At 39.8% G+C, this 14,450-nt stretch overlaps 1 protein-coding gene across 2 annotated transcripts in view; it reads right to left on the bottom strand.

Moving 5' to 3' along the window:
• XRRA1 (X-ray radiation resistance associated 1) overlaps positions 1 to 14,450 on the bottom strand; it is a 1,524,348-nt gene that overhangs the window by 874,196 nt on the left and 635,702 nt on the right. The gene's annotated exons all lie outside the window — the stretch shown is intronic.

Raw genomic sequence — 14,450 nt, 5'->3', positions numbered from 1 at the left:
GTCCAAACAGACAGAGTATGAGTGTCCAACATATTTTTATTTTATTTATTTATTTTACATTTATTTTATTTTACATTTTAGGTATAGGCATTTTCTTCCCACACTTAGAACATTTTTGTAAGTGGATGGCCCTTTTTCTGCCATGGTAATGATGAAGACAAACTATTACAGATAAGTTTAAAATGTTAAGTTTTTTTTTTTTTGTTAGCAGAAAGGAATAAAAAAGAAAGCAAATGAATAGCAATTACCAACAATGGTAACCAAGGTTACTCTAACAAGTAGGAAGAGAATAGAGTCTACCAACAATAGTATTGTAGACTACTCTATCAAGTAAGAAAAAACAGGAAGAAATTCAATCAACTATGAAGAAAAATCGGCTTTATATAACTTTATGAGGATAAGGGAGCAATAAAGGAATAAAGGTAGGTAATGTGGTATTTCATTGCTCACTTGAGAAATTGTGTTTTTGTACTGCAACTTAGCTGCAAATTGTAACTCTTATGAATGCAGTGTTATAATTCCTTAATGTTCTTACCTGCTAATGTACCTCTGCCAGCCATTCTCTGAATGATAATACTGCTGTCTGTCTACTTCTGTGCCACTCAATAGTTTGGTGTGAACTACATAGTGTATGAACCTGTTGAGCACAGTCATATGTTTATTATCATATACATCTGTTAAAAAGATGGACTTTTAGAGCTTGTTTTTGTGTGGTATAGCAGTTCGTTTGTTTACTGTGAAAACACCTAAAGTGTTATTGCAGACTGTAAGGTAACACGTGCCAAGTACACATTACCTATTTGAACACTTTGCTACTATTTATGAATGCTTCTGCTCATACCCTGCAAACACTTTATCTTACTGTTCTACATTACTTCCTCACTTGCACTTCATCTAGACTTCTCTGTCTGAACATTTTGTCTATTCTGCTGGTCCGAGCCTGTCGGATCATATTGCTTATTTGGACTAGCTGATGCCTCTCCCTATTACTGTCTGAACTATGATTTCTCCCTTTCCATTCTGCTAACATCCTCTTATCAACACTCAGTCCTCGTCTACTCTCCCCACTATTCCTGCCTTTCTCTCGAATAACTCTGTGATGTCTCTCACAAGTACAAGTTTTCCATTTAATATTTTGCTTATCATTGGATAACATGCTCTCACCTTTGTCCTAACCTAATGCCTCTCCATTTTCATAGGTAAAAAGCCAGTTAGGAAGCTTAATCTAAAAGTTTAAGCACCCTGCACTATTCTGATTCCACGGACGATGCAGCTGCCCTGAATTATCACTGTGGCTCTCCAGCTAAACCCACTTCATTGTCTTGAACTTAATTGTATGTTTTTTTATTGGTAATTCCCTTTTCTTTTCTTCCTGAACATCCGTAGCAGATTGTCGGGTCATCAATGCTATTCTCCCCTGCCGCTCCACTTAATTTGTGACTCTCTACTTAAAATGCTTTTTTTACCAGTAGTTTTTTTGACCCGGTTATTGGTAATTTCAGGTTTTAACCAAGTATGTGTAGTTACTGGTGACATATATTATATTTATATATAAACATAGGCTATCTTACCACCACAGTGCTAGCTTTCTAGTTAACTCTGTCTTTAGATTGAATTTTTCTTTACTCTGTCGCTGCAAATAGAATCCAGGCTCAGCCCGCTCCATCTGCCCTCGCTATACTCGGGCTCTGCTCCCCTATCCTACCCCCTTCCCACCCACCCCCACTTTCATTAGATTTATACTCTGTGCCCACAGCTACTGCCCTACCCATCATAATTAATTATCCAATCCTATCACTCCACACTACCCCTCCTAATCCCCCCACTCCTCTCACTTGATTAGGCTATATAGATCAGCAAAGGTAACTAGCTCCATAAGCTCCTTCTAATTCCACCCAACAATTACAGGTACATTACATAACTCTCATTCTATCCTGCATAAATCTAAGGCAACATTTCAATACTTTATCTCATATCATGGCCATTCTCTACATCATATCCACGTTACTTCTCTACCTCTCATTCCTACATTCCTACCACATACACCTCTATCATTTCCAATCTCTGACTACCACTACTGATTTTGTACAACATAAGGAACCCTCCTTCACTATCTCCCCTTCTCTTTTTAATATCTCTTATATCCGTATTCACAAGCACAAAGTACTTACACACACGCACCCATATCCTCTAAATAAAAGTTCAAAATTTTATGTCACTACCACTACCTCCCAAAACCTCCCCCACTTTTAAACACACTTCTACTTGATGGCTATATCCACCCCAATCCAGGCCCTCCCCAGCAAATTCTTCCACCAACCTATCTGCCACCAGCTACGACTGTCTTCCTTGCCCCCACAAAACCAAACATCTTTCTATATACTCAATTAACATGCAAAGTCTTCCTAACAAAACTTCAGAACTACATTCCTGGTTAACCCTCTAATCCGCACACATCCTAACCCTATCCAAAACTTGGTTAAAACCCCACATCTCCAACTCTGAAATCTTGCCCCCCTACTATAACATCTACCGTCAAGACAGACACCAGAAAAGGTGGTGGCATTGCAATCATGTACTCACAGCACCTCAACTTACTGCCCCTACCCATAACCCACCCTAACTTCCACCCAGCTGAACTACTTATCTTAGACTGCCACCTTAACCCCTCCCAAAATGATTTGCCATTGCTGCTATCTATATTCCAACAGGTAACAACATTCCCATACTTGAATCCATCCTGTCATTGTTGTCACTTAATATTCCCTATGAGACCATCCTGTTAGGAGACATTAATATTGACTGGCAAAAATTATCTACTACCAACCCTTCCCTCAAGACAGGATTTTGTCAACTAATTATTACATTGACTGGCTTCAACAAAAACTATAACAATGGCTCCACCTTGGGTTGGATTCTAACTTCTGACCCTAACCTCTATCTTAACCCTTCTATCCTACCACAGTCCCTAAGCGACTACCTTCCTATATGAGTAAACAGACACTCTGCTCCGATTCCTAAGTCCTATGTCTACAGAGACTATCATAACTTCTCCTCTTGTAACAATGTTACTTTCAATAACATGCTCAGTTCCATAAACCGGTCCATTCTGAAATACATCCCTCAAAATGATGCAGTCCTGCATTTCAGTTGTACTTTCCTTGCCATCCTTGACTCTCTGGCACCTCTTAGAAAAGTCAGAATCAAAACTACCCATGCAGCATGGCTTTCAAAAAACACTCTCACTCTTATGAAAAAAAGAGACAGCACCTGGAAACAATGGACTAAAACTAAATCTGTTTCCCTTCACCAACAACATAAAGAACTTTGTAACCTTACCAAAGCACACCTCAATAGGGATAAGGAAAACTTCTTTAAAGTTCAGAAAACCACCAACGGGCTAGGCTGGTGTACCTTCCAAGCAACTTCAAAAATAAGTAAAAATGTGAAGGTACTCCAAAGACAAGGCTAGTTCAAAAAATGATTTAATTAAAACAACATAAAAAAACATAAAAAGTGAACGCTATCACACATGTCTCTTTAAAGCCTATACTCAAGTCAAGGGATTTGCATAGATAATGCTCAGACTGCTTGAATGAATTGCCTGGCTTTTTAAATGTTGGTTTGTGATATGCTGTTTGTCTGATAAAGCACAATTTTGCACTCAAGTTTTTTTATGTTTTTATGTTGTTGTTTTAATTAAACCATTTTTTGAACTAGCCTTGTCTTTGGAGTACCTTCACATTTTTTACTTGCATAAGACAAACTTCTATTATAATGCCCAGTTTACCCAGAACTCTAATCCAGAAAAATTCTGGCACTCTATTAATAAAAATTCTACACTTAGGTAACCTTACCACCCCCAACCCCTACCCTGGCAAATCTCCCCTCTAAACAGCAACTCTTATTAACTCTTATTTTATAGAGTCTATTCACAAACTAACCCAAAATGGTCAAGATCTTAATCTCACACAGTACTACCAGTAATACCTCATTAACAATAAGCTCTATCCCAACTTCTTAAATAAAATCAATTCTGCTTAAATTAAAAACATGCTCCCCATCCTCTGACATCCTTCATCCCCACTTTCTTAAACTTACTGCTCATTCAATAGCCTACTCTGTAGTCATTCTGATTAATAGATCTATACAGGAATCCATTGTCCCTGATACATGGACATCTTTTTACACCATTCTTTTACATAAAGAAGGTAATAGCAATGAACCCTCAAACTACAGACTTATTGTCACTCTCTCTCTCCACTATCTAAACTCCTTACAAAATGCATACATAGACAGCTACTTAAATGCCTAATAGATGAAAACCTCCTAACCCCTACCCAACATGGAATCAGACCCCATCATAGCACATCCAGTGCCCTTCTGTCCTTTACTCATACTGTTGTTGAAGCCAGAGACAAAATTCTTTTTATTTCTTGCCTCTTTCTTGACATTTTAAAAGCTTTGATACTGGTTCTCATCCTAAACTTCTTGCTAAACTAGCTGAACTCAACCTATCCCCCTCTACTATTAAATGGTTCTCTAGCTATCTCACTAATAGACAACAGTCAGTAGGATAGCACTACACCTGATCCTCTTTCTTACCCATTCATACTGGGGTCCTCAAGGCTCCATTTTTAGCCCACTACTCTTCAATGTTTTCACCAACTACATACTTCCTGTACAGCCTCCAAACTGATACAATATGCGAACGACTCCACTCTTATCTCCTGTGCTAACAACATTTCCAACCTTCTCTCTATCACTCAAAATACACTTTTGTCCATAGAAAAGTGGTTAACCGACAACCAACTGATACTAAACCCCAAGAAAATCAAACTTCTACTCCTTCCCAAATCCAACTCTCACCTTAAGTCTACCTTCGCCATTTCCTCTCTTGATAATGCCATTATTCAAGCTGACCTACATCCTAAGCTTCTTGGCATTATAAGTGACGACCAATTGAAATTCTATATCCACATACAGCACTGTATCAAAAAGATCAATCAGAAATTAGGCTTACTCTATAGACAAAAAAAAACTCTAACCCCTGACTCTATAAAAACTCTAGCCCAAGCTTTCTTCCGGCCTTGTCTACTGTACGCGGCTCCTATCTTTATTCATCTACAATCCACCCTTCTAACTAAACTCCATCAAACCTATTATAGTGTTGCAAGATTTGCTAGTAATCAACCTTACAAATCTCATCACTGCCTTTCCCTTAAAATAACTTCACTGGCTGGATTTCCCCCAACACCTGCTTCTCTCCCAGTTGCAACTTGCACACTCTTCACTTTCAAACCCTTAGACTGTCCCTCTCTCTCCTCACTAATATCCCTTTACACCCCCTCCCACAATCTCTACAGCTCCAACCAGCACCTACTTGACACCTACAAACCCAACAAAAATATTGGCAGACTTCTTTACAAAAGCAGTGTATCCCAGGCTTAGAACAAGCTCCCCCCCAAATATCTGAACCATCACTAGCACATATCTCTTCAAATCCAAACTCAAAAATTTTCTCCTAAATGTCACCTCCTGCCATTGCCAAGATCCTACTTAATTTCCCCCTATTCCCTCCACTTATTCCTCTTTGCTGTCTCTCTTATTGTTACCTAATGCTGTCTTCTTTGATTCCTTCTGAAACTAATGACTCTCAATCCACTTCTTCCAATAATTTCTTGCATTTTGCAGAAAGCAACAGCTATAACAATTATATTTTTCTCTCACCTACATACATCTACTCACATAATTACAAACTATTCTAATGTGTAACCTCAGTTGTATACACTCAGTTGCTGTTCCTGCCTATAATTTCTACAGAACATCTTTATTATCCTGTATTTCATTTTATTTGTTCTACTTTACTGTATTTTATCCTCATTTTCATTCTAGTCTGCTTAAATACTCAATTCCTAAATTGTACATAATTTATTTTCTAATGTTTCACAAATTGTAGTGTATGGTATTGTAGGTTGGAGCTTTTCTCCTCGGGTCTCCACCTGAAAATGGGCCACTGGCTCAGTTGGACTAACCCAGTTAAATGACAAATAAATAAATAACAAAAAATTTCAGCTTATCTGAAAAATAAGGGATAAGGCTCAAGAGCTTCTAGCAACCACATACTTCAGGAAAAGCAGCAGATGAGATCTGAGGTAACTTAGGGTTGGTGCATTATGGGCAAGGGAGAGGATTGACAGCTTTTTGGTTCCCACAAGCTTTAGGAACAGCAGAGTTGGATCCAAGGATAGGATCTGAACCCATCAGTTGAGGACAGAGTGAAAACCTTGTTTCAGCTACTCATTATCCACTGCCTACTGTACCACTGTCCATTGCTTATATTGCCTCTGTTGTATACTACTACATATACTGCTTATGTTGATAGTTTCTACACTACAGCTCGAGACAATTTTGTACAAATGATTACACTCAATGTAGTCTCACTGTTTATGGTATGTTCACAGTCTTCACTGCAATGGCTGTAACCTTACTGCTCTATTTGTCTTACATTTATAATTTGAGTTATATGTATGCATTCTTATTGTATACCTGCAGTCAGCTGCTGAAACATCACAGTTATTATACTAGCTCAAGTCACTCCAGTGTTCACAAGTTCATAGACCTTATAAGCCATGCCATGCAACCCAAACGTGACCCACAAATTTGATTTACATACCGGGTGATTTGCTGACTACAACTTTCCGTCAAAGAATAGGAGCCAGACCTGGGGTGAATTTCTAATTACCTATCCACTGGTCCAAGTTGCGCTTAAGTATGAATAGGGAGGAACTCTGCTTCACATGGATGGGGAGCCTGTTCCTGAGAATGGGAATTCTCTGAGAAGCATATCTGTCCCTCCAACAGGTCCTATTTATGCACAAGCAAAATTTACGTCTTTTAATCCAGTAGTTCTGATGATGTGTCTTTTGTGGATATTGAAAAAGTTCATCAAAACAGGGTCCAGAGATGCCTTGTATGCCAGGCAAGGTCCACCTCTCAGAAGTATGTATGATACCAAGTAAAGAAATAGAGCTTTGAGGTGATTAGCATAGGACATTGTGTTTACTTTCTACATTCTTTTTATAAGGAACCTTTGTGAATGTCCCAGTTGCTGCATGTATCCGGTCAGGTATATAACAAAGAGGGCATTATAGTCTATGATTGGTCTGATGAGGGCCAAGTACAATGGTATGATGACCTCTCTGGACCTAGATGCCATGCCCTTACTTGTAAGTTGAACAACACAGAAGGATTTTCTTACTACCCTGGATACATGCTGATCAAAAGCTAGGTTACTATCTAGATGAGTTCCCAGATCCCTGATTAATAAATCAACTATTCAGGATATTTTCTTGATGACATAGTCACTCAAGGTGGCAGGCTTTCCAAAAAGTACTATAATGCATTTCTTGGTACTGAGTTTTAAGCCATGGCTTTGGCACCAAGCATTTGTCTGTGTTAGACCTGAAGTTTGTTCTCATCTTGGGGGGATTTTATGACTGCTGTCAGTTTACAATCATCTGTGAACTTGGTTAGCCAGAAGCCTTTGACATTTGCTTTGACATTTGAGAAGTAGATGCCAAAGAGGAGTGGGCCTAGCTCAGAGCCCTGGGAGACTCTACTGATGACCAGCCTCTTTTTGGAAGTGATCTCACCAATTACAGCCTCCTGGGTCCTATCAGTGAGCTGGCTAGCTATTCAGCATGTTATAAATGGGGTTATACTTAGTTTCATAAGTTTGCTCTCAATGCCTGAGTGAGGTATTGTATCAAATGCTTTAGCCGGATCTAGGTAGGCAATATGCACAATTTTCCATTTATCCATGGCCTTAACAACCTTTTCAAATTAGTCTACCAAATTCAGTATGCATGACAATCCTTTGACAACGTCAAATTGGGAAGGATCTTGTGCAAGAGGTCTCCTATGTCCTTGTTAACAGTTTCCAGGATCTGTTGAAGGTCCTCCCTCATGAAAGAGGATGGCCATTATAGTCCTCCATTTATGTGGCAGAAAACCTGCTTTAAGATTACAGTTAAATAATGATTCCGGGGTGATACATTGTATTTTAGACTATTCAGGAGTCATCATTGGATGTTATTGGGGCCTACTGAGACTGTGTCCTTGGCTTTAGTCAGTACAGACAGTACATGCTTCCTAGTTATAGATGGAGGAGTTATGTTTGAGGGTATTTTGGGGGGAGAACTGGAGGTGAGACGGGGGGCAAAGTTGGAACTGAATTTGTCCACTAACAAATTATGCTATATCGCCAAGCTCGATGAATGTGGCACCATTAACCACCAGTTCAGCACATTACTGTGTGCTGCCTTTGAGCTTACTGACATAGCTCTATTAGACCTTATGTTTATCTTTCACCTGGGAGGCTATCTTAGCCTCAAAATTGCCTTTGCTTGATCAAATTAGCCCTCTTAGTCACCTGTTAAGTATGATGAAAGAGTTTTTATCTTTATAGGAATTACCCTTCCTGATTTTTGCCATAATTGTTTTCCTTTTGGTGTATATCCTGTTTAATTTGGAATGCCACTAGGGTGGTTTGTTTCTGGTGCTAGTCCTAGGCTTACTTCTGATAGGTTCACCAGCCTACATGCAGCCATTGACATGGTTGTATACAGTTTTTGGGAGGAATTTAGCATAGGCTGCTATGTTCTAAGGATTTGGGGGGGCAACTAAATTTTGACAAACCAGCATGTAATAAAAGGTAATTTGCCTTGTAATAGTTCCTAACTGTTAATGGTTTTAATGGGATTATTTAATTGGTTTTGATTTCTAAGGAGGCAGGTTTCTGGTCAGACCTTACCAGGGAGGACAAGATATGGGGGGAGTTTGCATCCTATTTGTGAGCATGAGGTCCAGTATGTTGGAGCCTCTAATGGACGTATTCACTATTTGTTCAAGGGTGTTTGTATTTATGAAGTCCAGGAATCTCTCTGCCTGTAGATTTGAGGCCATGTAGGATTCCCAGTCTAAGTCTCTTGTAAGTAGGGAGTTAGGTTAGATGGAAGTATCTGCCGTAAGTGGAAGTATACATTATGAGCTTCTTCGGAGATGGAGGATGACCTATAGTTGACTACAAAATGGTAAGAGATTTCGTCTGTGGTGATGTGCACATGGAGGAACTCCAGCATGTCATCCTGTATGACCACCCTATACTTGTTATTGATTTATATTGAGACATCTCCATCTTTAGTCCTTGTCTGTGCAGTTACTGGTCTAAAAGTGTAAATCTTGCACTGCTGGGGTACTCTCTGCCACTTTAAACCATGTCTTGGTAACTCCGGCTTCAAGGAGGGCCCTCTTGTCAGTCTCCAAGTGCTCAACTGTGACCATATCTGCATAATGGGTTAGGAACTTTCACACCTTTGATGCTGAGTAGCTAGGTTAAACTACAAGCACCTGTGGGAATAATTAGTGTCATGTTCTTCCCCAAGGCAGTGCAAGAAATGCTGGTACAGGTCTTGGCTGGTAATAAGAAGGCCACATTGACACTTAATATTATGCTTAGACACCCAGATGCAGAATGTTATCAACAACAGCAACGACTGAGTTCACAACTGAGATACCACCATGGGCCAGTGTATTTATGTAAATGATGCCTTTTATCAAGGCAGCTCTAAACTTATGCTTTTGATTAAAAAAAGCTGAATTCTAAGTGGTAGACAAGTATACAAAATTTCCTTACTCCTCTTCTTGATAGAGTCTAATAGCTCATCCTCATTACTCGGGGAATCAGGCTGCATTTACTCAAGTGCCTGCAATGGGACTCAGTCTCATTGGCCTGTTTAATCTGAAGCTCACTTTGCACACTTGTTTATGCTCTTGAAGGTGTACACACATAGATTTAGCAATTAAGGAGGCTTAGTTTTGGTTAGTTTTTCTCACCCCTCCATTTCCACCCTTTTCTATTTATTTAACTTTGTCTGAACACTGCTGTGCTTAGGTGCAGCACAGTGGTTAGCGTTGTTGCCTCGCAGCCCCAGGTCAATCCTCAGCTGTAGTGCCTTTTCTGTGGAGTCTGCATGTCCTCCCTGTGTCTGGATGGGTTTACTCCCACATTCCAAAGACATGCAGTAGGTGGACTGGACACTCTAAATTGTCCATAGATGTGAGCATGTGGTATGGAAGAACTACCGCAGCAGGGCTAGCCACCCAGTGGTGTAAACCTTGTTGACAGATGATTGTTACTGTTAAAGTGACAGTCCAACCCACTGTGCAAAGGGAAAAGGGGTTGTGGATGGATGGATGGACTGTTGTGCTTGAGCTGCGTGGCTTCTGTATCTCTCGCATTTACTTTGCACACCTTCATTAATTGATTCCAATTGGGGGTGGTGTGTCCCGCTTCACTACCCTCCCACTTCCAATTCACCAGCCACCCATTAAAGGGACACACAACTTCACTTAACCAACATCCTACTTCCCCAACTACCCCCACTGTGATATTTACCTACCCTAAACTTCCATACAGTTTCATCACCATCCACACTTAAATAAACCCATCAAGAAATACTCATCATTCTCAACCCCTTCACCTTCCCATATACACTTTATGGTCCTCTCCCATCCTCACATACTCCCACGCCTTACCTTCAGAACTCCTTTTCTACCCTACCTTTCACAATGCTTCTACAACTCACCATCTTACTCATCCTTCCTTTACCACACTACACTACACCGTCATTAACCCAATCTCTTCTCCATTTTCTCAGCCTACTCTTTCCTACAATACCACAAAGCCCCACAATCACTCATTTGAATCCCAAGACATACTCTTCATTCACCACATACCACTCCCACACAACTCCACCATTATCATCCCTTTACCTCATCTCCTTTAAACCTACCAAACCCCAGAAATCTCTCCTCAAACTTCCTAACAATGTCTATGAATTGATCATTATCCTGCTCACACTCCTCTCAGATCCAACACTGAATCCAATCCATGTCTCACCCATCACATAACACCTATAACATTTGTCGATACTGCCACCCTCTCCTGTGCATTAATTAATGCAAAAAGCATCTCTAATAAACTCAATCAAATAAAGACCTTTCTTACAACCCACTCACCCGACATCACAGCTGTCACTGAAACATGGCTCAAACAAAACAATCCTACTTTTCAGCATTTATGTCTCTCCTACAAATACCTCCAAGACATCAGAGCTGGCTGTTGACAAGGTTGAGGCATTTTCATTCTTTATAAAAACAACCTTAAACTAACTACTGTATCACTGCACAAGCAAATGTCTCCTCAGACATTGAACCCAACTGGATACTTCTAAAACTTCCCTCCCAGAAGAACAATCATCTTCTAATAGCTGTCACCTATCTTCCTCCTCCAGCCTCTCTTAACAAATTTAAATCATTTATACTTACTATCACCTCAGCTAGTTATTCCAGGTGATTTGAATCTAAACTACCTAGGTCCCCTGAGCAATGACATTGCTGAATTCCTAGCCAATAGCAACCTTATACAGTTAATCAATAATGCTACTCATCCAAATCTCCAAACCAACAACTACTCCCTCCTGGATCCGCTAATCACCAACAGCACTGCCATCATCTTCAACATATCTGCTCTTCCACCCTCATTCAGTAACCACTGCCCAGTAACCTTCCAAATTATTCACCAGTCAAAAAAACTGCCCCCATACTAGCTACCTTTAGACTCATATCTACCATCAATACAGACAACATCAAAAAACTCCTAGCAACTTTCAGTTGGTCTCTGATTACCAACTTACAAAACCCTGACTTAGCTGCAAAAGCTCTGACACATGCCCTCCTCCAATTTCAAGGCAAATTCTTTCCACTCACACATCACCTTTTCAAATATAACACCCCCCCCCCCGACAAACCACTGAACTGAAAGCTCTGCTCAAACTTAGAGATAATGTGTGGTCTTCATGGAGACAAACCCCCTCACCAGAAAATCATACTGCCTTTACCTCTCTATGTAACTCAGCTAAGCAAGCCACATGCAGGCACAAAACCAACTACTTCAAAATCAAGCAACTTGCTCTTCTAGGCAAACACAAACATTTTTTGCAGGAAGTAAATCTTCTCACAGGCCATAAGTCCACTGATTCCACCTCCTCTCCTATCACCAACCAGACTTCTCAAGGCCACCTCTCAACCTCTCACTTCTCAAAGAATTCAGTCAACTCCCTGCGTTCCACAACCACTACCTCTTCCCAACTCTCCCTGTCCCCCTCCTTTTAACCCTTCTTCTATTTTAAGAAAACTACACACAAATAACTAGTTTCCCTTGTAAAAACATACCTCTGGATGCACCCCCGGGGCAGACAACTTACTCCTTGGTTTATTTCACACTGCCAAGGCTTCCTTACCACACCTCTTCTACATATTTATAACCTCTTCTTGATTTAAAATACAATTCGCTAGTTAAACCCTTTCCCAAACAACTTCAGCCAGTAAATAGCAACCACTTCTTCCCTGTCTCCATCCTCCATACACTTGGGAAAACACTTGAAAAACTAGTCTACAACCAGTTGTCCACTTACATCCAACAGTACCACCTCCTCACCTTTAATCATTAAGGATTCTAGACTGGCCAGAAAACAATGACAGCACTATGGTCACTTGCAGAAGGGATCCTTCTCAACATGGATAAAGGAAACCTCCTCTCAACAGCTCTCTTCATTGACCTTACTGAAGATTTTGATGTAATTAATCACTTCCTACTACTTCATTCCATCCAAGAAATTGGAGCTAGCCCAAACACTGTCACCTGGTTCCAACATTTCTTAACAGGTAGGGATTTCAGCATCAATATAGGCCCATCCGCATTGCAGACAGCACCCCTTACAAGAGGAGTGCCCCAGGGATCCCTACTCCCTCACTTTTGTTTTCAATCTTTAACTTCTTAACCTTTATATGTTACTCTTTATGCAGGTGACATGGTTATTTCTTCAATCCACTCATTTAGCTATTCGAATGGAGCGCAGTCTGACTTTCACTCCCTTAATTATTGGCCAAACAAAACACAAGTTACTCCTAAACCACTCTAAACAAAAAGTATGATATTTGGACCCTCACAAAATCTAAAAAAGACTCCTAAAAATCTCAACATCGCAGATCTCGATGGTTGCCCAATAGAAAGAATCACATCAGTTAAATACTTAGGTTTATAGCTAGACCAATCACTTAACTTCCAAAGTCACATTGTAGGCACCAGGAAAATTATCATTTCTCCTTTTTTTCTGGTCCTGGAAAATATCTCTCTTTCTCTCCAGACCAGCTAGAGCTGCAATAAGCAAAGAAGTCCTCCTAGCTCAACTTGAATACAGGCTCCCCAACATAACCACTGCCTCTATAAAAAGACTCATCCAATCTATGGTCCACTTTAAACAAAACCTGCTGATTCATTTCCAATTCCTTCCTTCAGGAACACCACTGCATCACCCTCTCCAAGACCAAATGGCTACCAGTCTCCTACAGAATTGAGTTACTCCTAGGGTTTCTTATTTTCCAAGTACTTCAGTCAGGTGCATTCCACCTCTTGCAATCAAAATCCATAACAAACCCACCCTCTACAAACTCTGCAATCTCTCCCAATTAAATTCCCCCTCACTCCAGACACCCCAAACTAAACTGCACTGTACTGCCCATTTGTTCTCCATTCTTACACCCAAACTGGCAAACTGTTCTCCCCTTCACCTTAAAGACGTCTCCTCTTTCCCCACCTTCAGAGCTCAAGACACCTTCATCAAAAATCTGACTGCAAGTGCTTTTTCACTGGACACATAACTGCCTCCTCACCTCCATCACCTCTAATTTAACCCTCTGTTCTCAGCTGCTACTTTCCGCTCATATTTACTACAAAAAATGAATTCACATTTGATTTTCTACTCTGCTAATATTATTAACATATTGTATTAATTGTCTGTGGGGTTATCTATTTTCTGTGATTACTCTGTGTTTGTGAATTTGTTCTCTTTTTGTTTTTTATGAATCTCTTCACTGCTAATGGTCTTTAGTGATCAGTGTACTATCCTAGTAAACAAACTAAAATAAATAAGTAAATTAAATTGTACCCAACTAAGGACCGTTCAACAAGGAGCCTTAATATTAGAGCTTCCATTTGATGTATTCTTTAAAAAAAAAAACAACAGAGAGCATTCAAGCAGTAATACTTCTGTCATTCTAAACTGAAATAAAACAGACTTCTGATTTCATAGCACCTATAACATACCGGCAATGTTCATGAAACATGCACCTTAGAGAAACATAATGTTAATTATACTTTTCAAATTAGCTAAAACAAAATAAAATGTAGATTAAGTTTATAAGCACAAACTAATCACTTATAGAGAACTACCTCCTGTGAGATTCTAAATTAGGGATAATTTCACTCAGTAACACAGTAAGACTTACTTGTGTTCCGTACAAAAGAGAGATGTATTAAATCATTA

This window comes from Protopterus annectens, chromosome 5.part0 (assembly GCF_019279795.1).
Source record: "Protopterus annectens isolate FY-2018-M chromosome 5.part0, PAN1.0, whole genome shotgun sequence".
NCBI classification, from domain to species: Eukaryota; Metazoa; Chordata; order Ceratodontiformes; family Protopteridae; genus Protopterus; species Protopterus annectens.
Note: the sequence above shows the minus strand (reverse complement) of the source record. Positions and strands in the feature narration are given on the sequence as shown.